This window comes from Thalassophryne amazonica, chromosome 17, assembly GCF_902500255.1.
Source record: "Thalassophryne amazonica chromosome 17, fThaAma1.1, whole genome shotgun sequence".
NCBI classification, from domain to species: Eukaryota; Metazoa; Chordata; class Actinopteri; order Batrachoidiformes; family Batrachoididae; genus Thalassophryne; species Thalassophryne amazonica.
The window spans coordinates 20,408,257-20,433,035 of record NC_047119.1 but is presented as its reverse complement, the minus strand read 5'-3'; the positions used below and the strand labels follow the sequence as shown (position 1 = coordinate 20,433,035).

The following is a 24,779-nucleotide window of genomic DNA, read 5'->3' as shown; positions in this document are numbered from 1 at the left end:
ATGAGATGTCCAACAGAAGATTTACGAGACCATGTTAAGCAATTCCAGATTTTCCTGGAAGCAGTTTTGTCATCCTTCAATGCAATAGCCAGTGGGGGATTTAATCCCCTCAAATTAGTCCCTTGCTAATCCTCACTAACCTCAAACAGAGGTCACTCATGTTCAATTTGAAGACGTATAAAGAACACTGTAACTGCATGTTTAAAGTGTGTGGCTTGAATTCTCCTCCATCGTCTTTTCGTCTGTGCACCCAGTTCAAACTTCGGCACAGTCGAGGTGTCAACTTGATGGATTTTTCTTCTGTAAAACGTGCAGATATTCTGCATTACCGAGTGCTGACTCAACAATTAATCCTCACTGTCTGACTACTAACCTAACCTTAATTTCTAATCTCCACCTGAAGCCCGAGGCGTCAGCACAGTTCCACCGGCGCAGCTTTACCGAGGCCCGAGGCGTCAGCGCACATCCACCGGCGCGGCTCCACCTGAAGCCCGAGGCGTCAGCGCAGTTCCACCGGCGCGGCTTTACCGAGGCCCGAGGCCCAAGGTGCCAGCGCGGAGTTATCTGACCATGGGTCCGAAGAAGGCACTGACAGCGGAGGAGGGAGACGATATTAAGAAGTCCCTGGACTTTCTGTCTGAGGAAATCTCTGTGGTTAAAATGCAGCAGAAATCCATTATGGAGCTGGTGGAAGAAGTGAAGGCTCTCCGGATCCAGAATGCCGAGAAAGACCGGCGTCTGGTGTACCTGGAGAACCGTGTTGCGGAGTTGGAACAGTACACAAGGATGAACGACGTTATTATTACAGGAATTCATATTAAACCTCGATCCTACGCACGGGCGGTGTCAGAAGACAGTGGAGGGGAGGCCAACGAGCAGGAGGCCAGCTCAGTGGAACAACAGGTGGCTGACTTCCTGCAATCTAAAGGTATTCAAATGGACTGTAATAACATTGAAGCGTGCCACCCCCTGCCCAGGAGAGAGGATGGAGACAAGTGAGCAGTTATAATGAGGTTTGTCAACAGAAAACATAAAATGGCATTGTTAAAACAGGGACGGAAACTCAAAGGAACAAACGTATTCATCAATGAACATCTGACCAAAAGAAACGCAGACATCGCCAGGAAAGCTCGTTTCTTAAAAAAGCAGGGAAAAATTCAACAGACATGGACATCCAACTGCAAAACATTTATCAAATTGAATGGAACACCAGAACAAGCGAAGGTTATGGTAATCAGGAACATCGAGGATCTGGACAAATATGACCAATAAGGTATGAGGACACAAACACATCACAACACCATGACACAGACCAGAGGAACCTATTCATCTACTACATCATCTACATCTGGAGACAAGAAGGATATAACTCAAAGGATTGCTGATCATGGAAAAGTAGAACTGAGAACATTTAAATACACAGACCACAATGTACTGGACTTGGAGCACGATATAGACCCGGACAATAATTTCTTCTCAAATATCAATGACAGTTGTTGCTATTATACAGATGAACAGTTTAATCGGATCATTAGAACGGATAACAAATTATCAATAATCCATTTCAACAGCAGAAGTCTATATGCAAACTTTAACAACATTAAAGAATATTTAAGTCAGTTTAAAAAAATATTTAACATAATTGCTATATCAGAAACATGGATCAATGAAGATAAAGGAATGGATTTTGAACTGGATGGATATGAATTTAATTGTGTAAACAGAAAGAATAAGAGTGGAGGAGGAGTGGCTGTGTATGTGGATAAAAACATGGATTATAAAATAGTAGACAATATGACAACTGTGATTGATAACTTATTAGAATATATAACTATTGAAATATGTGAAGAAAAAAGCAAAAATGTATTAGTCAGCTGTATATATAGAGCACCAGGATCTTGTATTGAAACATTCACTGACTGTATGGGAAAAATGTTCTCAAAAACTAAGCAAAAAACTGTGTTCATTTGTGGTGACTTAAATATTGATCTGCTCAATCCAAATAAGCATAAAATAAGAGATGAATTTATCAGTATAATGTACAGTATGAGTTTATATCCAAAAATCACCTGGCCAAGCAGAATTACATCCCATAGTGCTACCTTAATTGATAATATATTCAGCAATGATATTGAGAATAACACTGTGAGTGGATTATTAATCAATGACATTAGTGATCATCTACCAGTTTTCATCGTTTATAATAGAAACCATCGGCGGAATCAGCCAGAGGAGAAAATAAAATACAGGCGAGTGCGGACAGAGGAAAACATGAACACACTAAAGAAGGATTTACAGGAGCAAAACTGGGAAAAGGTATACAGTGAAAGTGATGTTGATAGTGCATATGAAACTTTTTTACAAATATTTACATCATTATATGATAAAAATTGTCCAATTAAACAAGACTACAGAAAACAAAAAATCCAAGCTCGACCATGGATGACGAAAGGGTTATGAAATGCATGTAATAAGAAAAATACACTGTATAGAGAATTCATAAAACTAAAGACTAAAGAGGCAGAAAATAGATATAAGAAATACAAAAATAGATTAACTAATATTATACGGGTATGTAGGAAGGAATATTATAGTAACATATTATATAATAACAAAAACAATATTAAAGGAATATGGGATATATTAAGTAGCATTATCAAAAATGGTAATAAAAAACAGAGTTACCCTCAGTATTTCATTGATAATAATGTCAAGAAGGAAAATAAGGATGAGGTAGTCAACGGTTTTAATAATTTTTTTGTAAATATTGGACCAAGCTTGGCAGAAAAAATTCCTGATTCCCAACCTGAGGATTGGGATAATAATCTCATAGAAAGAAATCCCTGTTCAATGTTCCTCACAGCAGTGGATGGAAATGAAATTATAGACATTGTGAATAATTGTAAATATAAAACATCTACCGATTTAAATGAAATTGATATGGTGGTGGTAAAACAGGTCATTGAATGGATTGTAGAACCATTAACATACATCTGTAACTTATCATTTCAAACCGGTAAATTTCCCAATCAAATGAAAATAGCTAAGGTTGTGCCGCTGTATAAGACTGGGGATAGACACCACTTCATAAATTATAGACCTGTTTCTTTGCTTCCACAATTTTCCAAATTATTAGAAAAGTTATTCAATAATAGATTAGACAAATTCATAAATGAACATAAATTACTTACTGATAGTCAATATGGATTCAGAGCACATAGTTCAACATCACTTGCATTAATAGAATCAGTTGAAGAGATTACAAACGCCATAGACCACAAATTACATTCAGTTGGAATATTTATAGACCTTAAAAAGGCTTTTGATACAATCAATCATGACATATTAATCAATAAACCTGAACAGTATGGGATTAGGGGGTTGGTGTTGCACTGGGTGAGAAGCTACTTAAGTAACAGAAAACAGTTTGTGAAGTTGGGGGAATATACATCATCATGCTTGGACAATGCTTGTGGCGTCCCACAGGGGTCAGTATTGGGTCCAAAACTGTTTCTAATTTATATAAATGATATTGTCAATGTTTCCAAAATATTAAAATTAGTATTATTTGCAGATGACACAAGCATTTTTTGTTCAGGGGGGGATTTGCAGGAGTTACTGAGGAGGATCAGTATAGAAATGGGAAAATTGAAAATATGGTTTGACAGAAACAAATTATCATTAAACTTAAGTAAAACAAAATACATGTTATTTGGCTATTGTAATACAGACATACAGGTTCAGTTACAAGTCGAGGGGGTAGATATTGAAAGGGTACATGAAAATAAATTTCTGGGGGTGATAATAGATGATAAGATAAACTGGAAGACTCATATAAAACATATACAAAGTAAACTGTCAAGAAGCATTTCAGTTCTAAACAAAGCGAAACATATTCTGGACCACAACTCACTCCGCATTCTTTACTGCTCACTGGTTTTACCATATTTACAGTACTCTGCAGAGGTATGGGGTAATACTTATAAAGGTACAACACAATCACTATCAGTAATGCAGAAAAGAGCTATAAGAATTATTCATAATACTGGCTATAGAGATCATACAAATCCACTATTTTTACAATCCAAATGTTGTGAAAGTGTCGTGACACGGACCCACAACAGGGGGCGTTAATGAACGGACAATGGATAAGCCAAAAAGTAACAATTTAATGTTGTGAATCGCACAACAACGTACAGACAATAACAATATGGTGGACTGTCAATCATACACCAGGTGACGTGTGGGCAGGCTCGACGATAGAAGACGCCTGGAGAGAGAAGAGCTGGATCCCCACACAGCTTCCAACACCAACGGAGCTGAAGAACACCGGAGCCGCCAAGCCCTGCGCCCCAGGTGGCCGCTGTCTTCAGCAGTCAGACCCGGTACTGCTGGCAGAGAACAGAGACAGTCCAGATGAGTGTGAGTTCGCACACTCAGTAATCCCACAGTCTGTATTAAGTAAAGGAGGGAAAACCTCCACCTCCAATCACACACACTCGTGCAGCTCCTGGTCAACCACTTATCTGGGTTGGGGTGTGAGGCGAAGCCGTCGCTGTCACACCAAACGCCAATCCCTCAGATAAGGACACACTCCAGGAAAACGGCTGCAACAGAAGTTCAGGTTATTACACACAAAGTGTCAGTCAGCAGAGAAATTACCTGAATGGTAGTTGATTTCTCGGCGAGGAGGTGGAGTTGCAGTCCGGTCTTTGTAGCGGTGGTGATGGGTGACAGCTTGTGTTGATTAATGACAGCTGTCACCTCCAGCAAAGCCGACGCCCTCTCGTGCTTGAAGCCCGCACTTCAAGCAGGGCGCCATCTTGTGGTGGTGGGCCAGCAGTACCTCCTCTTCAGCGGCCCACACAACAGGACCCCCCCCTCAACGGGCGCCTCCTGGCGCCCGACCAGGCTTGTCCGGATGCCGCCGGTAGAAGTCGGCCAGGAAGGCCGGGTCCAGGATGAAGCTCCTCTTCACCCAGGAGCGTTCTTCGGGTCCATACCCCTCCCAGTCCACCAAATACTGGAACCCCCGGCCCTTCCGACGGACGTCCAGGAGCCGGCGCACGGTCCAAGCCGGCTCCCCGTCGATGATCCGGGCAGGAGGCGGCGCCGGTCCGGGGGCACAGAGGGGTGACACGTGGTGAGGTTTGATGTGGGACACATGGAAAACCGGGTGGATCCGCAGTGAAGCTGAAGCTGCCAGCTTCACTGCGGCTGGACTGAGGACCTTGAGGATAGGGAAAGGTCCGATGTATCTGTCCTTCAACTTTTGGGATTCCACTTGCAGGGGAATGTCCTTTGTAGAAAGCCAAACCTCCTGCCCAGGCTGGTACGCAGGGGCCGGGGCACGCCGGCGGTCTGCATGGTTCTTGGCCCTCGTCCGGGCTTTGAGCAGGGCAGAGCGGGCGGTACGCCACACCCGACGGCACCTTCTCAGATGGGCCTGGACCGAGGGCACCCCGACCTCTCCCTCCACTAGCGGGAACAATGGGGGCTGGTACCCCAAACACACTTCAAATGGGGAGAGGCCGGTGGCAGACGAGACTTGGCTATTATGAGCGTACTCGATCCAGGCCAGATGGTCACTCCAGGCCATCGGGTGCGCCGAGGTCACGCAACGGAGGGCCTGCTCCAGTTCCTGGTTTGTCCGCTCTGCCTGCCCGTTCGTCTGGGGGTGGTACCCAGACGAGAGACTGACGGTGGCCCCCAGTTCCCTACAGAAACTCCGCCAGACCTGGGAGGAGAACTGAGGACCACGATCCGAGACAATGTCTGATGGAATCCCATGCAGACGCACGACGTGGTGGACCAGGAGGTCTGCAGTCTCCTGGGCCGTCGGGAGCTTCGGGAGGGCCACGAAGTGGGCCGCCTTGGAAAACCGGTCCACTATCGTTAGGATGGTGGTGTTTCCCTGGGATGGCGGGAGGCCCGTGACAAAGTCCAGGCCGATATGAGACCAGGGGCGACGAGGCACTGGCAGAGGCTGGAGGAGGCCTTGGGCCTTGTGATGGTCAGCTTTGCCCCTGGCGCAGGTGGTGCAGGCCTGGACATACTCCCGGACGTCGGCTTCCATAGACGCCCACCAGAAGCGCTGCCAGACCACTGCCACGGTTCTTCGCACCCCTGGGTGACAGGAGAGCTTGGAACCGTGACAGAAGTCAAGGACCGCAGCCCTGGCCTCTGGTGGGACGTACAGTTTGTTCTTCGGACCGGTCCCCGGGTCCGGGCTCCGTGTCAGGGCCTCCCGGACGGTCTTCTCCACGTCCCAGGTAAGGGCGGCCACGACAGTGGACTCGGGGATGATGGTGTCAGGGGGGTCTGACAGCTCGGTCTTGACCTCCTCTTCGTGCACCCGGGACAGGGCATCAGATCGTTGGTTCTTTGTCCCGGGGCGGTAGGTGATCCGGAAGTCAAAACGCCCGAAGAACAGCGACCAGTGGGCTTGCCTGGGGTTCAGACGCTTCGCGGTCCGGATGTACTCCAGGTTCCGATGGTCCGTGAAAACTGTAAATGGTACCGACGCTCCCTCCAACAGGTGTCTCCACTCTTCAAGAGCCTCCTTCACTGCAAGAAGTTCCCGATTGCCGACGTCATAGTTCCGTTCAGCTGGGGTCAACCTGCGGGAAAAGTAGGCACATGGATGGAGAACCTTGTCGGACTCCCCGCTCTGGGATAGCACGGCTCCTATCCCTGAGTCAGAGGCATCCACTTCAACAATAAACTGGCGCTTGGGATCGGGCTGCACCAGAACTGGTGCAGTTGAGAACCGGCGTTTCAACTCCCTAAACGCGGCTTCGCACCGATCCGACCAGGTGAAGGGGACTTTTGTGGAGGTCAGGGCTGTCAGGGGGCTAACTACCTGACTGTAACCCTTGATGAACCTCCGGTAGAAATTTGCAAAACCGAAGAACTGTTGTAGTTTCCTACGGTTCGTTGGTTGGGGCCAATCTCTCACCGCCGCAACCTTGGCCGGATCAGGGGCGATGGAGTTGGAGGAGATGATGAACCCCAAGAAGGACAAAGAAGAGCGGTGGAACTCACACTTCTCGCCCTTCACAAACAGCCGGTTCTCCAACAACCGCTGTAGGACCTGACGTACATGCTTAACATGGGTCTCAGGATCCGGAGAAAAAATGAGTATATCGTCTAGATATACGAAGACAAACCGATGCAGGAAGTCCCGCAAGACGTCATTAACCAATGCTTGGAACGTCGCGGGCGCATTGGTGAGGCCGAACGGCATGACCAGGTACTCAAGGTGACCTAACGGGGTGTTAATGCCGTCTTCCACTCGTCTCCCTCCCGGATCCGAACCAGGTGATAAGCATTCCTAAGATCCAATTTCGTGAAAATTTGGGCTCCATGCAGGGGCGTGAACACTGAATCCAACAGAGGTAACGGGTATCGGTTACGAACCGTGATCTCGTTCAGCCCTCTGTAATCAATGCATGGACGGAGTCCGCCGTCCTTCTTGCCCACAAAAAAGAAACCAGCACCCATCGGGGAGGTGGAGTTCCGGATCAACCCGGCAGCTAACGAGTCCCGGATGTAGGTCTCCATTGATTCGCGTTCCGGACGTGAGAGGTTGTACAGCCTGCTGGACGGGTACTCAGCGCCCGGTATCAAATCAATGGCACAATCGTACGGACGGTGCGGGGGCAGCGTGAGTGCCAGATCCTTGCTGAAGACGTCAGCAAGGTCATGGTACTCGGCTGGCACCGCCGCCAGATTGGGGGGGGACTAAAACCTCCTCCTTAGCTGTCACACCGGGTGGAACCGAGGATCCTAAACACTCCCGGTGGCAGGTTTCGCTCCACTGAACCACAACCCCAGACGGACAATCAATCCGGGGATTGTGTTTTAACACCCATGGAAAACCCAATATCACTCGGGAGGTAGAAGGTGTTACATAAAACACAATCTCCTCCCTGTGATTCCCAGACACCACCAATGTCACTGGCTGAGTCTGGTGTGTGATTAGTGGAAGAAGGGTGCCATCTAGTGCCCGCACCGACAATGGTGACGGTAAGGCCACTAGAGGGAGCCCAACCTCCTTTGCCCATCTGCTATCCAGCAGATTTCCCTCCGACCCCGTGTCCACCAGTGCTGGGGCGTGATGGGTTAAATCCTCACTCAGGATTGTGACTGGGATTCGTGCAGATTTACGGGGTCTCCCCGCGTGGGTATTGTGACCCACCCTTAGCCCAGTCTCTAAGGACGAGTGCTGCTGTTTTGATCGTTTGGGGCATTCTCTCTGTGTGTGCTCAGTTGAGCTACAGAGAAAACACTCTCCACGGATCAGCCTCCTTTGTCTCTGATCTGATCGTTTTTTGGCCCTGCTCGTTTCCATAGCAACTTCAGCAGGGGGAGCTGTTGTCACGTGGAGAGCCCAGGCAGTGGAGCGTGGGGAAGTCGGCTCCCGTTCAGACCCGGGAGGAAGAGGGACGGCTTGTGCCTGACCACGCCCTTCGTCTCGCTCCCGTCGGTGTTCTGTTAATCAATTGTCTAACCGTATAACCAGGTCGATAAGCCCATCTAAATCCCGCGGCTCGTCCTTCGCCACCAGGTGCTCCTTGAGGACCAGAGACAGTCCGTTTACAAAGGCGGTGCGGAGCGCAACAGCATTCCAGCCGGCTCGCGCTGCCGCGATGCGGAAGTCGACTGCATACTTTGCTGCGCTCCGACACCCCTGTCTTATCGACAGCAGCACACTTGAAGCGGTCTCGCCTCTATGAGGGTGGTCGAACACCTGTTGGAACTCCCTCACAAACTCAGTATAAACCGTTAGGAGCCGTGAATTCTGCTCCCAAAGCGCCGTAGCCCAGGCGCGTGCATCTCCTCGAAGCAAGTTTATAACGTAAGCCACCCGGCTGGCGTCTGACGCGTACATGACGGGATGCTGTGAAAAGACGAGCGAGCACTGCATCAAGAAGTCCGCGCACGTCTCCACACAGCCTCCGTACGGCTCCGGAGGGCTTATGTATGCTTCAGGGGAAGGTGGGGGGGGGGGGTCGCTGAACAACCAGCGGAATGTCTGTTTCTGGCACACGGTCAGCAGGAGGAGGTGCTGCAGCAGCGCCCTGATCATGCGCTTCCACCTGGGCGGTGAGAGCTTCTATCCTGTGATTGAGAACACTGCTCTGCTCGGTAACTAAGTCCAACCGAGCGGCAAAGGCGGTTAAGATGTGTTGCAGCTCACCCACCACGCCTCCTGCCTGTGCACCTCGCTCTCCCATTGGCTGTTCAAGCGATGGTTGACGCCCCTCGGGATCCATGACGCTGGCCGAGAAATCCTGTTGTGAAAGTGTCGTGACACGGACCCACAACAGGGGGCGTTAATGAACGGACAATGGATAAGCCAAAAAGTAACAATTTAATGTTGTGAATCGCATAACAACGTACAGACAATAACAATATGGTGGACTGTCAATCATACACCAGGTGACGTGTGGGCAGGCTCGACGATAGAAGACGCTTGGAGAGAGAAGAGCTGGATCCCCACACAGCTTCCAACACCAACGGAGCTGAAGAACACCGGAGCCGCCAAGCCCTGCGCCCCAGGTGGCCGCTGTCTTCAGCAGTCAGACCCGGTACTGCTGGCAGAGAACAGAGACAGTCCAGATGAGTGTGAGTTCGCACACTCAGTAATCCCACAGTCTGTATTAAGTAAAGGAGGGAAAACCTCCACCTCCAATCACACACACTCGTGCAGCTCTTGGTCAACCACTTATCTGGGTTGGGGTGTGAGGCGAAGCCGTCGCTGTCACACCAAACGCCAATCCCTCAGATAAGGACACACTCCAGGAAACGGCTGCAACAGAAGTTCAGGTTATTACACACAAAGTGTCAGTCAGCAGAGAAATTACCTGAATGGTAGTTGATTTCTCGGCGAGGAGGTGGAGTTGCAGTCCGGTCTTTGTAGTGGTGGTGATGGGTGACAGCTTGTGTTGATTAATGACAGCTGTCACCTCCAGCAAAGCCGACGCCCTCTCGTGCTTGAAGCCCGCACTTCAAGCAGGGCGCCATCTTGTGGTGGTGGGCCAGCAGTACCTCCTCTTCAGCGGCCCACACAACACCAAATTCTTAAAATTCACAGACTTGGTTCATTTTCAAACAGTACAAATTGTGTATAAAGCAATAAACCATTTACTTCCAGCAAATATTAAAAATATGTTTTTTTAACAGATCAGGGGATTACAGTCTGAGGGGGAAATTTAATTTAAAGCATCAGTGGGCACGAACAACATTAAAAGGTTTCTGTATTTCTGTCTGTGGGGTGAGGATGTGGAACAGATTGGGAGTGGGGCTCAAGCAATGTCCAAGCATGAACCAGTTCAAACAGCGGTACAAAAATATGTTTTTTTCTAGGTATAGGGAGGAGGAAGGGTAATGAGGGTTAGGGTGTTTTTGTTTTTTGCTTCGGCTTGTAAATATATAGTATTTTGTATGTAAGTAGGTATGTGTAGGTGTATATTTATGTTTGTGTATATATGTGTGTATATATGTGTATATATGTATATGACTCAACAAAAATATAAACGCAACACTTTTGGTTTTGCTCCCATTTTGTATGAGATGAACTCAAAGATCTAAAACTTTTTCCACATATACAATATCACCATTTCTCTCAAATATTGTTCACAAACCAGTCTAAATCTGTGATAGTGAGCACTTCTCCTTTGCTGAGATAATCCATCCCACCTCACAGGTGTGCCATATCAAGATGCTGATTAGACACCATGATTAGTGCACAAGTGTGCCTTTGACTGCCCACAATAAAAGGCCACTCTGAAAGGTGCAGTTTTATCACACAGCACAATGCCACAGATGTCGCAAGATTTGAGGGAGCGTGCAATTGGCATGCTGACAGCAGGAATGTCAACCAGAGCTGTTGCTCATGTATTGAATGTTCATTTCTCTACCATAAGCCGTCTCCAAAGGCGTTTCAGAGAATTTGGCACTACATCCAACCAGCCTCACAACCGCAGACCACGTGTAACCACACCAGCCCAGGACCTCCACATCCAGCATGTTCACCTCCAAGATCGTCTGAGACCAGCCACTCGGACAGCTGCTGGAACAATCGGTTTGCATAACCAAAGAATTTCTGCACAAACTGTCAGAAACCGTCTCAGGGAAGCTCATCTGCATGCTCGTCGTCCTCATCGGGGTCTCAACCTGACTTCAGTTCGTCGTCGTAACCGATTTGAGTGGGCAAATGCTCACATTCGCTGCCGTTTGGCACGTTGGCGAGGTGTTCTCTTCACGGATGATGCGAAGGAGATGTGTTGCACTGCATGAGGCAAATGGTGGTCACACCAGATACTGACTGGTATCCCCCCCCCCCAATAAAACAAAACTGCACCTTTCAGAGTGGCCTTTTATTGTGGGCAGTCTAAGGCACACCTGTGCACTAATCATGGTGTCTAATCAGCATTTTGGTACGGCACACCTGTGAGGTGGGATGGATTATCTCAGCAAAGGAGAAGTGCTCACTATCACAGATTTAGACTGGTTTGTGAACAATATTTGAGGGAAATGGTGATATTGTGTATGTGGAAAAAGTTTTAGATCTTTGAGTTCATCTCATACAAAATGGGAGCAAAACCAAAAGTGTTGCGTTTATATTTTTGTTGAGTATACATATATATATATATATATATATATATATATATAATATATATATATTGATATCGGTTTAGGTGTGTAGGAATCTATGTGTATATGTGGCAAAGGGTATTACTGGTTGTGGGGAAGAAGGGGTAGGGATAAATAAGCTGATGCTTCACCCTACCCCTTTTCGGACATGTTGGGTACACAGTAGGAACTTTTTTGTTGTTGTCTTTACTGATCTATCTTGTAATTGTTGTTGTATCAAATGTTCGAAAAAATAAACAGTTTTCATTCAATCTAACCCTTTCCTAACTGTAACCCAACACTCACCCCATGTAAATCCAGCCCTCCAACCAAACCCTAATCTAATCTCACCCAAACCTGGGGAGGGTCCACTGCTCCTAACCTCTTTATATTATTCGATGGTGTATATTACAACCCCAAACTGATTTTAAAGTTCACAAATGAATGTAATGCTTTCAAGTAGCTAACAAACCAGTTCCATTTTTGTTCAGTTTACACAAATAAAACATATGATTCTGTTGACATACACCATTAATCACCTTTAATTATACTGTTGTCTATAAATCTGTTGAATTGAAAATCAACAAATGGTAATTCACCATAATTAAATGGTTTTTTTTTTAACTGTCACACTTTTGCAACATTACTTAATTGACTTTAGTGCAACATACGTATAGCCTACCATAAATGTAAAACAACTTCAACATGCTTTCCTTAATATTAGGACTAGTGGACCCTAGGACTAGTGGGAAGCTCCCCCAAAACCAAACCTAGCCTAGCCTCTAAATCCTAACCCTATCTGATCTGTCGTAATCAGAGTTTTTTCCGCAGTGCATTATAACAGCGTTCATATACGTGAACAGTATACATACAGTTTTCTCCACTTTAGTTTCTCAGCTAAATTACATGATCACGCAGTACTGTTGAATGGATGCAGGAGGGGCCAAACATCAGACGGCGTGGTGCCGTCTGAACACAAAGCAGCACGCGACCTTGTGCTGCTTTCGCTTCACAACTTACCCGTTTGGTTCGACTGTATTAGCGGACTACTTGGAGTCACATTTAAGCATATAGTAAATAAATATAGTAACAAGTAGGAACAAGTAAATATAGTAAATAATTCTGAGTACATCATATTCACATGCTTTGTTGTGGCAGTGAAATAAAAAATGGCAGTTTCTGTCATATTTGTTATGATTGTGCAATTGCCTAGCTAGCTAGCTAGCTCGCAAGCTATAAAACCTGCAAATGCAGTCAAACACAAACATTCCTCTAAAGAAGAAGCAAATGGTTTGAAATGTCTAATCATTTGTACACTTTATTTCATAGTTATGTCACCACAGAAATTCAGATTAACAATAGAGGTGGGCGATACCAGGAATTTTAGTATTGATCCGATACCAAGTAAATACAGGCCCAGTATCACCGATATCAATACCGATACCGATACTTTTTCATATTTAAGCTTCATAACCAACCAATAATTACCAAGCTATAATCAGAAGTAATAATGTCCATTTGGGGTGAAAATAATTCCAAAACAGAATAACTTGGGGTTATGTTCAGTATGAGGGTAGATGCTGTAAGATAAGCACTAAATACACTCTGCCAGTTTTGCCACAGAGCTTATAGTCAAGCACTCTAGAGGTGGGCGATACCGGGAATTTTGGTATTGATCCAGTACCAAGTAAATACAGGCCCAGTATCACGATATCGATACCGATACTTTTTCATATTTAAGCTTCATAGATCCAAAGGATCCAAAAGACCTAGGATAGAATTTTGCCAAACATTGTACGTGACAACATAATACTTTATCACAATCAACATTTTTGTTTAAAAAATATCACTCAACACAACTTAAAACAAAATCTCCTGAGGTAGAGGGCTGACAAACCACAATACAAGGGTGCGCTGCTCTGTGTTGTGTGACACAGGGCAGCGCTGCTCTTACAGACTGAGGGTAGACTTTGTTGAATCTGCGTGCGCACCAGTCAGTGCGTGCGGGAGAGAAAAAGCTTGAGTATCGACCTTTTTACATGAGGATCGTTCAATATCAATACCAGCGTTGGTATTGATATTATTGATATTAGGATCAATCCGCCCACCTCTAATCAACAGAAGGCGTTTTTCGGAACCAACCTATATGCTGTTAGCATGCAAGTCAAACAAACGTGTGCATTTACGTCCACGGGGACACCCTCTGTGCTGCAGGATATCTTTAATTAGCCCTTTCAGTGGTGCCAAGAAGTAGTTTTATTGAGTGTTTTTAGCTTGCCCCGTGTCATTACATTAATTAGTCTTTTCGCCCACGACAGTGTTTGCATTCTAAATCAGTATTGTGCTGATTTATGTTCCCCTTCAATATGCAGCCATTTCCAAAGCATTTTCCGGTTACCAGACAGCCTCTCCTTTTTGGCACAGACCCTAATGGCCAATCACAATGCGTGTTTTTGCTAGCACAACAATTTTGTATGAAAGTGTTGATTAGTTTAGTGGTTTTGGCATGAGAACAGATGGCATCAGCTAGCAAGTGCCTTTCCACACAAGTTGTGTTGAATATAATTATGAATAATATCCAAAAATACAATTCTGAATTAAGGATTGTGAAGCCTATCTCGGGGTATTATATGACAAGACAAGTGAAGAACACCACACCTCATTCAGTCTGAAGCTGTGCCAGGACACTAAATGTTATTCCTGCATAACCAGAAAACAGCAACTTTTTAAAATCTCCTTCTCTTTCTTTCTCTCCCCTTCCTTCCTTCTTTCCTTCTGTCCTTCCTTTAAAAAAAGGATAAATATGAATAGAAAACCCCCCAAACATCTTGCTGCCGCAGTGCTTCACCTCAGGGAGCTTTGGTGCCTTGCTGTCCATTTTCAGCTCTGAAATTTTTTCAGTTATGCACAGTTGATACCACATTGCTGTACCCCTGGTGCACTATGGTTTTAAGAGACGGTCAGGTATCACTGTGATGGGTTGATATTACTTTCAGCCAACAGCATGTCTGCTGAATGAATACAACATCCAACCCCATTGTTGGGCTTTCTGCTGGTATTTCTCACGACTTAAATAGCAATGTGCATTTTGATTTGCACCCAATGCACTGCTAATTTTTGCGTTCGTCAAGATAGGGCCCTGCCCAGCTTTGCACACATAAACGTAAAGTCTCTCTAAACCCACTGCTCCTTATCCCATTTTGTTTTGTGATTCTCTGGGGGTTGACAGATTAACTTCTTAATTAGCATAAGAAATAGCTTCAAATGCGTGTACTGTTTTTGGATCACACACAGAGAAGCTATACAAATACATTAGTTCTTTTTTATGAGCTTCCATCACTCATTTTTTTTGCCACATTACATATGTATGACATACATTTTGAGTGGTGCAGACAAGTGAAATATGTTTTTTTTTTTATATCAGAAGTAGATCATTTTCATGCTTTCATGGCTTTCTCATTCCTTTTCTGAAACTGTGAGATAAATCACATATTTGTTCTTGATGATTAAATGCAAATTTTCTTAAAATATTCACAGTCTTATATCACAAATGTGATCAAAATTAGCCTTTTCTGGTAACAATTTAAGATTTTAACCCACGTGGGTTAAATTACAGCAACAAGATGCCATAAGACACTGGGGAAAATGAGGTTCTTAGCATGCCATTCTGCTTCCTACCATGCTGCAGCCCAGAAGGTCTGCAGAGGCTGAGGCAAAAAGTCAGGTGTGGGAGGAGTTCGGCGAGGCCATGGAGACTGACTTTCGGTCAGCCTCAAAGTGTTTCTGGCAAACTGACAGGTGACTCACGAAAGAGAGGACGTTCTTAGCTCAGACTCTGCTCAGCAAGCGTGGAGAGGATTTCATCAAGCCTTCTGACATATGCCCTCCTTTGAAGAGGCAGTTGCCGTCTCCCTAGCAGACGTCTCTGAGGTAATGAAAAAAAAACCTCCTCAGTGGCAAGTTGCTGGAATCGGGTGAGATTCGTCCTGAGATGCTGAAGTTTCTGGATGTTGTTGGGTCATGACTGACATGCCCATACAATGCTGCATGGACGTAGGGGACAGCACATCTGGATGGGCAAACTGGAGTAGTGATCCCCATCTTTAAAAAAGGGGACCAGAGAGTGGGTTTTGATTACAGAGGAATCACACTTCTCAGCCTCCCTGGGAAAGCTGATGCCAGGATACTAGAGAAGAGACTTTTTACCCTCATAAGGATATAAGAAAGGCCTTGGGAGTTTGATCAACTGGTCTACATGTAGTTTGTGGACTTGGAAAAAGTGTACAACCGGGTCCCTTGAGGTTGCAAAGTGCGATCCGGTCTCTATATGACCAAAGTAGGAGCTGTACCTGCATTCTTTGCATCACATCAGGGCTGTTCTTGGTGGGTGTTGGAGTCCACCAGGGTGGCCCCTAGTCACTGTTCATGATGTTCATGGGCAGGACTTCAAGGTGCAGTCAAGAACTGGAGGGTGGAGGGATTGTATTTCTGGGAGTACCTTCAAGGAAGAGTGAGAGGACTTGGCCAAGGATAAGGAAGTATGGGAGAGCTGCCCAGGATAAAGAGCAGAAAATGAATGAATGAATAACATACCATTCAAGGATTGCATAGCATTGCTACACTACATACGTTAGTGTTAGCGTCATGTAGCAGTAGAAATACAGGAGACTTTCAGTAGTTGCTGAAGTGTAGAAGCCCCCCGAAACAGGGCAGTTTTAAGCAAAAATGAGGCGAAATTCCGTGGCACTTTGAAATGTCCGATGCGCACTGAATGCATCAGCTAACAGCTCATTTAGCTGCGGCTCCCCCCACAGCATACAGCGGAAACATAAATGGACACAGCATATCTATATAAGCCCATTGGGAAGAACTCCAAATAAAATATAGACAAACTTAACACAAAATGTTTGCTAGATATCTGCAAGACAGGTTGTCAATTCAAACAGTCAGTGGGGAGACTAAGGTGTTCCCAGTTTCCATCAAATGTAACATGAACTTTGAAGTTTGTACATGCAAGTACGTGCGTCCTTCTTCCAAAACAGAGCAAAGTCATTATATTTGTCATGGACCCCCCTCGCCCCCAATAGAAAAAAAAGCATTATTTTCCATATTTTCCTGAGTATTGATTTTGGTTTTGTCTTTACTATTTTGAGATGCCCTGTGACTTATACTCAGGTGTGACTTATATACAGAAAAATCACGAGTTTGTTATTCATAATAATTATTATATACTCAGGTGTGACTTATATACAGAAAAATCATGAGTTTGTTATTCATAATAATTATTATATACTCAGGTGTGACTTATATACCAGAAAAATCATGAGTTTGTTATTCATAATAATTATTATATACTCAGGTGTGACTTATATACAGAAAAATCATGAGTTTGTTATTCATAATAATAATTATTACAGTAACTATTTCTATAGGAGTTTCACAGGAATCAAATCACTAAACAGACTCTAATAATAACAAAATAAATCCTGAAAGTAAGAAGTACACTTCAACAATGCACAAAACTCCCGGTGAAACTTGTATATGGGTTTATCTTCTTCAAGAGGCCTTTTTTAACAGGTGTGACTTATACACCAGAAAATACAGTACAGGGCTTGACATAAACCAATTTGGGGCAAATTGTGCTGTAACCGCAATGGTTACAGCACAGTCAGAAAGGCCATGTGGATGGACACAAACTGGGATAATTCTACTGGCCCTGTGGGCCAGTAGAATTTAGAAGTTAGTGGCCCACAGTGTAGGAGCAAAGGACCATGGTTTTGCACGCGAGAGTTCATGATATTCCACCCTAAAATCCTGCCTATATAATATAAACCAATCCAGAAAAAAACATAGTCTATGGACCATGAAGTTTCTTTCATTTAGCCTGTCTCTCACCCTTAACTCATCATCACTAAGCTTCCTCTTCGGACCAATTCCTTTAGCAAAACTCTTTCCTGGTTGTTGTCCAGGTTTGGGTGGTTGTAGTTTAAACATATTTCAATTTGAATTTCAAAGCGTTCTGTTAGATTTGCGTCTTGTTCGTCTTCGTTTCCTGCAGCTTCCCGTGCATTTAAAGATGGTAACGAACATTGCTGAAGATAGATGACGGAAACGGCCGAATGCACGCTCCACGCAGCGATAACATACATTTCAATGTGTGCGAGATTCTGCGGGAGCATGGAGCATGTTGCCAGACCAAAACAAACATGGTGGACTTGGTGAAGTTTGATGACACGGAGATGTGAAGAAATTCCACTTTACTGCTGCAAGATATGGTAAAATAAATAGAATTTTGCTTATTTTTGCAGTGGCCCGAGCGGGCCAATTTGATAAATTGTACTGGCCCGTAGAGGCCCGAAAGTGGGTCAAATCGGTGCCGGGCCAACGGGCAAATGGCTATGTCAAGCCCTGCAGTAATTCTTAGATTTCAACACATGTACATTTGATCAATTTTGTGAAAAAAAAAGAGGGGTACACCTTTACGTAAAAGATCAGAACAGACATCAGGTGCAAAACTAAATGGAGCCATTGTGAAGAATAGATAATTTCAGAACAATATTACTGGATATTAACTACTGATACATTTAATGTGTGCATGCATTTATTGTTGCAGCTTGGAACTGTGGAGCTATATATATATATATATATATATATATATATATATATATATATATATACGAGGGCTGTCAATAAAGTAACGGTCCTTTTTATTTTTTTCAAAAACTATATGGATTTCATTCATATGTTTTTACGTCAGACATGCTTGAACCCTCGTGCGCATGCGTGAGTTTTTCCACGCCTGTCGGTGACGTCATTCGCCTGTGAGCACTCCTTGTGGGAGGAGTCGTCCAGCCCCTCGTTGGAATTCCTTTGTCTGAGAAGTTGCTGAGAGACTGGCGCTTTGTTTGATCAAAATTTTTTCTAAACCTGTGAGACACATCAAAGTGGACATGGTTCGAAAAATTAAGCTAGTTTTCAGTGAAAATTTTAACGGCTGATGAGAGATTTTGAGGTGATTCTGTCGCTTTAAGGACTTCCCACGGTGCAAGACGTCGCTCAGCGCTCTCAGCCGCCGTCGTCAGCCTGTTCAAGCTGAAAACCTCCACATTTCAGGCTCTATTGATCCAGGACGTCGTGAGAGAACAGAGAAGTTTCAGAAGAAGTCGGTTTCAGCATTTTATCCGGATATTCCACTGTTAAAGGAGATTTTTTTAATGAAAGACGTGCGGGCGGATTGCAGAGTCGGCTCGCAGCCGACGCAACGCTCCACCACAGGAAAAACACCTCTGTTGGAAGCCTTAAGGACAAGTTGGAACATGTTCTGCTGTTAAACAATTTCTCATATACTCACTCCACTGAAAGCCATCAAAAGCCGCCTGGATTTTACAAATGGTTATCAACACGGAGGTGTTTTTCCTGTGCCGCCGCACCGCGTCGGCTGCGTCCCGACGCGCGGACCCGTCCGCACGTCTTTCATTAAAAAAATCTCCTTTAACAGTGGAATATCCGGATAAAATGCTGAAACAGACTTCTTCTGAAACTTCTCTGTTCTCTCACGACGTCCTGGATCAACAGAGCCTGAAATGTGGACGTTTTCAGCTTGAACAGGCTGACGACGGCGGCTGAGAGCGCTGAGCGACGTCTCGCTCTGTGGGAAGTCCTTAAAGCGACAGTATCACCTCAAAATCTCTCATCAGCCGTTAAAATTTTCACTGAAAACCAGCTTAATTTTTCGAACCGTGTCCACTTCGATGTGTTTCACAGGTTTAGAAAAAATTTTGATCAAACAAAGCGCCAGTCTCTCAGCAACTTCTCAGACAAAGGAATTCCGACGAGGGGCTGGACGACTCCTCCCACAAGGAGTGCTCACAGGCGAATGACGTCACCGACAGGCGTGGAAAAACTCACGCATGCGCACGAGGGTTCAAGCATGTCTGACGTAAAAACATATGAATGAAATCCATATAGTTTTTGAAAAAAATAAAACGGACCGTTGCTTTATTGACAGACCTCGTATATATATATATATATATATATATATATATTCATGACTTGACATACTGCTGGGTAACTTGTGAATTTCATCCTGTGGGCCACTTAAGCCTTGTTGATATATTTGTATAGTTATTATGAAACTACAAAGTAACTAATAAGCTTACTTTTACTGGAGTAACAGTGGCAGAAAATACAAATATTCAAGTAAAGTACAAGTGCATCAAACTGGTAGCATAGTACTTGAGTAAATGTAGTTAGTTACTTACCACCACTGATTATAAATATGAAAGTGACCCACCATGACTATAACGAGTTGCAAAAGTAAAATTAAATTTGGAAGAAACAAACATAATTAGATGAACATTCACAGACTGTGTCTGGTGTCTGGTTACGTCCTAGGCCCGAAAGTCAGAGTCCACTGGGATAATTTCTGCAAGTGTATCTGTCTGTTCCCAGTGACTCAGCCTGACCCAAAGGTCATGGAAGTTTCCCAGCAAAGTGAAATGATCTCAGGGAATTTGTAAACCCTTTTGTCAGCCTTCAATAAGACATACAACAATGCTCCCTATGCTGAATGAATCCATTTTAGAAGTCACACAACCCTCTGTTACATCACAGTACATTTGTCGGAGTAAAATTTACTCTGCTTGGAACTACATTTGTTCCAATAGAGTGATATAGACTATGACAGGTATAACTCAGTTTGGAGTGGGATCAGGTGCAGATCACAAACTTTGCTGTGATCCTGCTTTCCTGTCTTGGAATAGACGTTGCATGTTCTAGCTTTTCTATGCCCCCATACTCTTGTTGTCTCTCTCCAGTCTTTTGTCTATAAAACAGCAATGATCTTGAAACCAGAGGGAGAACTTCTGCTAAATTAAGATTAAAGATGTGGGCAGGGAGAGAGGTGGCAGGTGCATTGAGAGTCATCCTGTAAGCTAGTGGCTAAATTTAGCTTTTCAGGGCTGCGCTCTGTATCTCCCTGTGGTCCAGTTCAACCGTAGAGGGATCTGAGCTTCAGTTTAGCCTCTTGTCTCTTCTCTCTTCTACCTACATGTATCCTGTCCTTTGTATGCAAAGTTTACAGCACAGTCAGAAAGGCCATGTGGATGGACACAAACTGGCAAAGTTTTCATACGTATGCCAAAAAATGAATACATATCAGCACATTAGTGCAGTGCATCCTTACAGCCTATGTTGATGCTCGCTAAGTGTTTCTTTCTCTGACATCTTGGAAGCTTGTGGGAAGCCCAACAACTTGCTGGACATCATAGCTAGCTTTTGATCTTTGTGGAATCACTGGCAGTACTCAAGAAGCTGATCGAATGTGGAGTTGAGGTATAAGATTGCCCTAGATCAAAACTAAGATCTTGGCTTTCATTGGCTTCTTGGACTTCATCATAATTGTATTTGTGTGCAGTGAACTTGTTGAACTTCTGAGTAGTGACATTCCTGTTTCTGCGTCCTTGGTCTTTGAGATTCAGAAACACCTGGGGATAGTTCATGAGGTAATGAGACTGTAGATAGGATTGTTTTTCAAAACGTTTTGAAGTAGAAGAAAGGTTCAAGTCCTTAAGGTTCTACTGTATGGCCAAATTGTTACAGCTGACCCTCCCTTACAATGCAAGTGAAGTAACCATTCCTTTGACACAAAATCATTCCAGTGATACCCAAGGATCTTTTGACAAGACCAAGCTGCAAAGATATCTAGAGCCTTTAGGTCACTGGTTAGTGTCCAAGTCTCACAACCATACAGTAAAACAGGAAGCACCAGGACACTAAAGACTTGGACCTTTGTTGTCCTGCAAAAATATCTACATCACCAACACCTCTGTTCCTGGATCTCATGACTCCAGAAGCTCTTCCAAGGTGTCACTCAGTCTCAAAAGCACAGGACCCAAAGACATAAAGATCACTGCTGAAATAGGTGCATGTCTCTACAAGTTCAACACTTTCACTACATACAGGTACACTTCTGGTGACCAAGTCCTTGAAGTCATTCAAAGCCTTAGTCTTAGTCTTGATTGAGAACAAACACAAACCCAAACACTCAGCTTCTCAACTGCTGCAATCAGGGTATCCACATTTAACATATCAAGTATTTTACTTTTGTACATCACCTTGGTTCTTCAACAAGTATTGAAACTACTGTGCTGTGCAAACATTTTTGACACACAAGAATTGAATTTTGTTAAAAAATGTTCTATCTGGCATTTTATTCTTCATCACTGGACAAACCACAAACATAAATTCAACTTTGAACCATCCAACCATGTCCTATTCCAACTCGTATCAAATGTAATAAGAAAATAATCAAAATGAATCAACAATTGTTGCAAACCTCATTAAAAAAAAAAAAAAAAATCTTTGTAGTTGTACCGCTAGGGTAATGACAACACAAAGACAATTGCTAAGGATGACTTAAAATTAAAATGTATGAAAAAATATAACATTAAACTCAAATTTCTTGTAAATTGTTAGGGGCAACATAACCAAAATGATGCATTTTAAGGGTGAAAGTGGTTGCACATTGTATTTATTTGTGAATATTACCTATTTGGCCACTTTTCAGTTTTTTGTTAAAAACATTTGCACAGCTTTGTATTACAAATTCCAAAAGGATATGTTTCTTACTTTGTGTAAATTTGTGTTTTAATCTGCCACTTGATGGGCACCATACTGTACAGGCCAATTAAAATGTCATTATGCCTAACACTGAAAGGAAAAACATTGCCTTCTAAAAGCGGTAATTATAGTTGGAAATCAGAATCTTTTTTTTTTTAACAGTCCCACTAATAGGACAGCTTTATTATGCAAAACCAGGCAACTGGTGATTATCTTTGCCCATATTTAACTATTTTTAGACAGTGGATTAAGGTGCGAGGATGTGTGAGGACAATTATGAAATTACTAACCTGTAAAAAAGCAGTATCTTCCTTACGCTCACCAGCAAGTCTGAATTAGCCGCAGTTGATTCTTGTGGCCCAGCTCTGAATGTAAATGAATCTGCTTCTTGTTACAGGTACACTTAGTCACCCGAGTGATGACTTTTCATTGTGAAGCTCCTCGCACTGATTAAATGACCACCCGAGCAGTGACACTGCCTCAGCCTGTTGCATTTAAATACATTTAATGACCAATATCCCAAAAACTGCACTACCTCAAATGTTCAGTATTTATACAAGTGCCTCGGATTCTTTGAAGAACCTTTATTTCCTTTACGCAGTTTGTGTTTTGAATGCCTCTTTAAATGGGATGGAATATTCCAAAAGATTCCAGAAACTGATTATATTGTATACAAATGCTTCAGAATGACTAAGTAGCATAAATCAGCGTTAATTGGGGAACCCTTGGTTGTATTTAAGGGCCCATAGTTGAAGAGCTCATACCTTATTTTACTGTTGTGATACACTTACAGGCAACCTATGTTGTGATTTGGCACTATATAAATAAACTGAAATATTGTGTTTAAGAAGTAAGGTCTATGTAACCCCCAAGGCCCATTGGTTCTGGTACATAACCCCAGATTTACTTCCTCAGCCAAAGATATTGCCCATTTATAGATGGATGGACTGGGATCATGCAGATGAAGTGTCTTGTCCAAGGATACAAACAGGTAGCTTCATGGAGAATTGAACCCAAGTCTACATTTTGGTAGTCCAGCTCATAGTCCAGTGAGCTACCTGCTCTGAAATCTGAAGATTTAAATCAAGGTTTCCAGAGGGCGATTTTGGAATTCCACAACTTGGGTTCTTCCCTTGGAGCCATCTTTCATGGCACCATGAGTAACTGTACAGTGTACGATACAACATAAAACAAACTTTGGACCATGCAGTCTTAATATTATTGAAGAAGGAGACCAAAATATCCTTCAAGAATGAACAAACATTTCTTGTAAATGTCAAACACATCCTCAGTAATAGCATCTAAGGAAATGAGGAAGACGTTGGAGGTGTGTGTGTGTGTGTGAGAGAGATGCGTTTCAAGAATTTGGCCAAGGTGGATGTAAACGTATGTCCAGAAGGAGGCAGGGATAAGGCTGGAGGAGGGGCCATACACATCACATCCAAGTGGCACCAAGAACTTAAAACCAGAACAACACTGAAAGTCTGTGGTGAACCTTTGTACAAATTATGACCTTTATACTGAGATATCTTGTGTGGTCCATGACAGCTGGAAATTTTGGAATATCTTGACCATTTAATGTTGATAAATGTGTTCTCAGGGGATTTTGTACATCACCATAAAAAGAAATGGCAAATATATCGTATCAAATCTATCGCCACAATATACACTCTCAACATTCCATGCATATTAAGGAATTATTATTATTTTTGGTTCAAAAACTTCTATGCTGCTGAGACAACTGCTCAGATTTTTAAAATACACACACAATATATATAAGATCCCACAATACTCATGACACATATGTAACAATGACGTATTATTCATGACTGCATACGTAGTTGAAGAGAACGATACATCATTTTATTTTATTTTTTTCAGATGTGTTTTCTAAAAATGGTTCTGACATGAGGGTTGGTTGTCAACATTTATGTAAGTGGACAAAATGAAAAAGCACTGCAGCAACAGATGAGACTGGTTGGACTCGGAAGCTTCGAGAAATGAGCAGGGCACATCTGGAAGAGAGTACTGGGTATAATACATAAATGTTAAAAAAAAAAGTGATCGCAAAATAAAAAATTCATATTCACATTTGAGAGCAGATTTCTAAGATTTTATTTACACAAAAGATCTTTAATGGTTACCAACCTTCCCCTGTGCTGGTTTACTCCCAAAGGTGAATATAAGGTCAGCAGTATGCTGTTTTTTTTTTTTTTGTTTTTTTTTTGTTATTATGCTCTTTTATTTAATGTTTTGTTTTAGTGGAACTGCCCTGACTTGGTTGACTTGTTTAAATCCAAACTGATAATGTATTAATTACTGGTACATTAAGTGAGGTATTTGTGATGATGCTGTATAATATTGAATATATATATATATATATATATATTAGGTATGTACTTGTAAATTTGTCATTACTCTTCCACAGGTTTTGACTGGTTGTATTAACATAGTCTTGTCTTAATGTTTCTGATTCTATTTCATTATTTGTTGCTTATTAATGGCTGTGACTGTTTTTA

General features: G+C 43.3%; 1 protein-coding gene across 2 annotated transcripts in view; it reads left to right on the top strand.

Moving 5' to 3' along the window:
* LOC117528991 (potassium/sodium hyperpolarization-activated cyclic nucleotide-gated channel 1) overlaps window positions 1-24,779 on the top strand; it is a 243,987-nt gene that overhangs the window by 138,684 nt on the left and 80,524 nt on the right. The window lies entirely within an intron of this gene.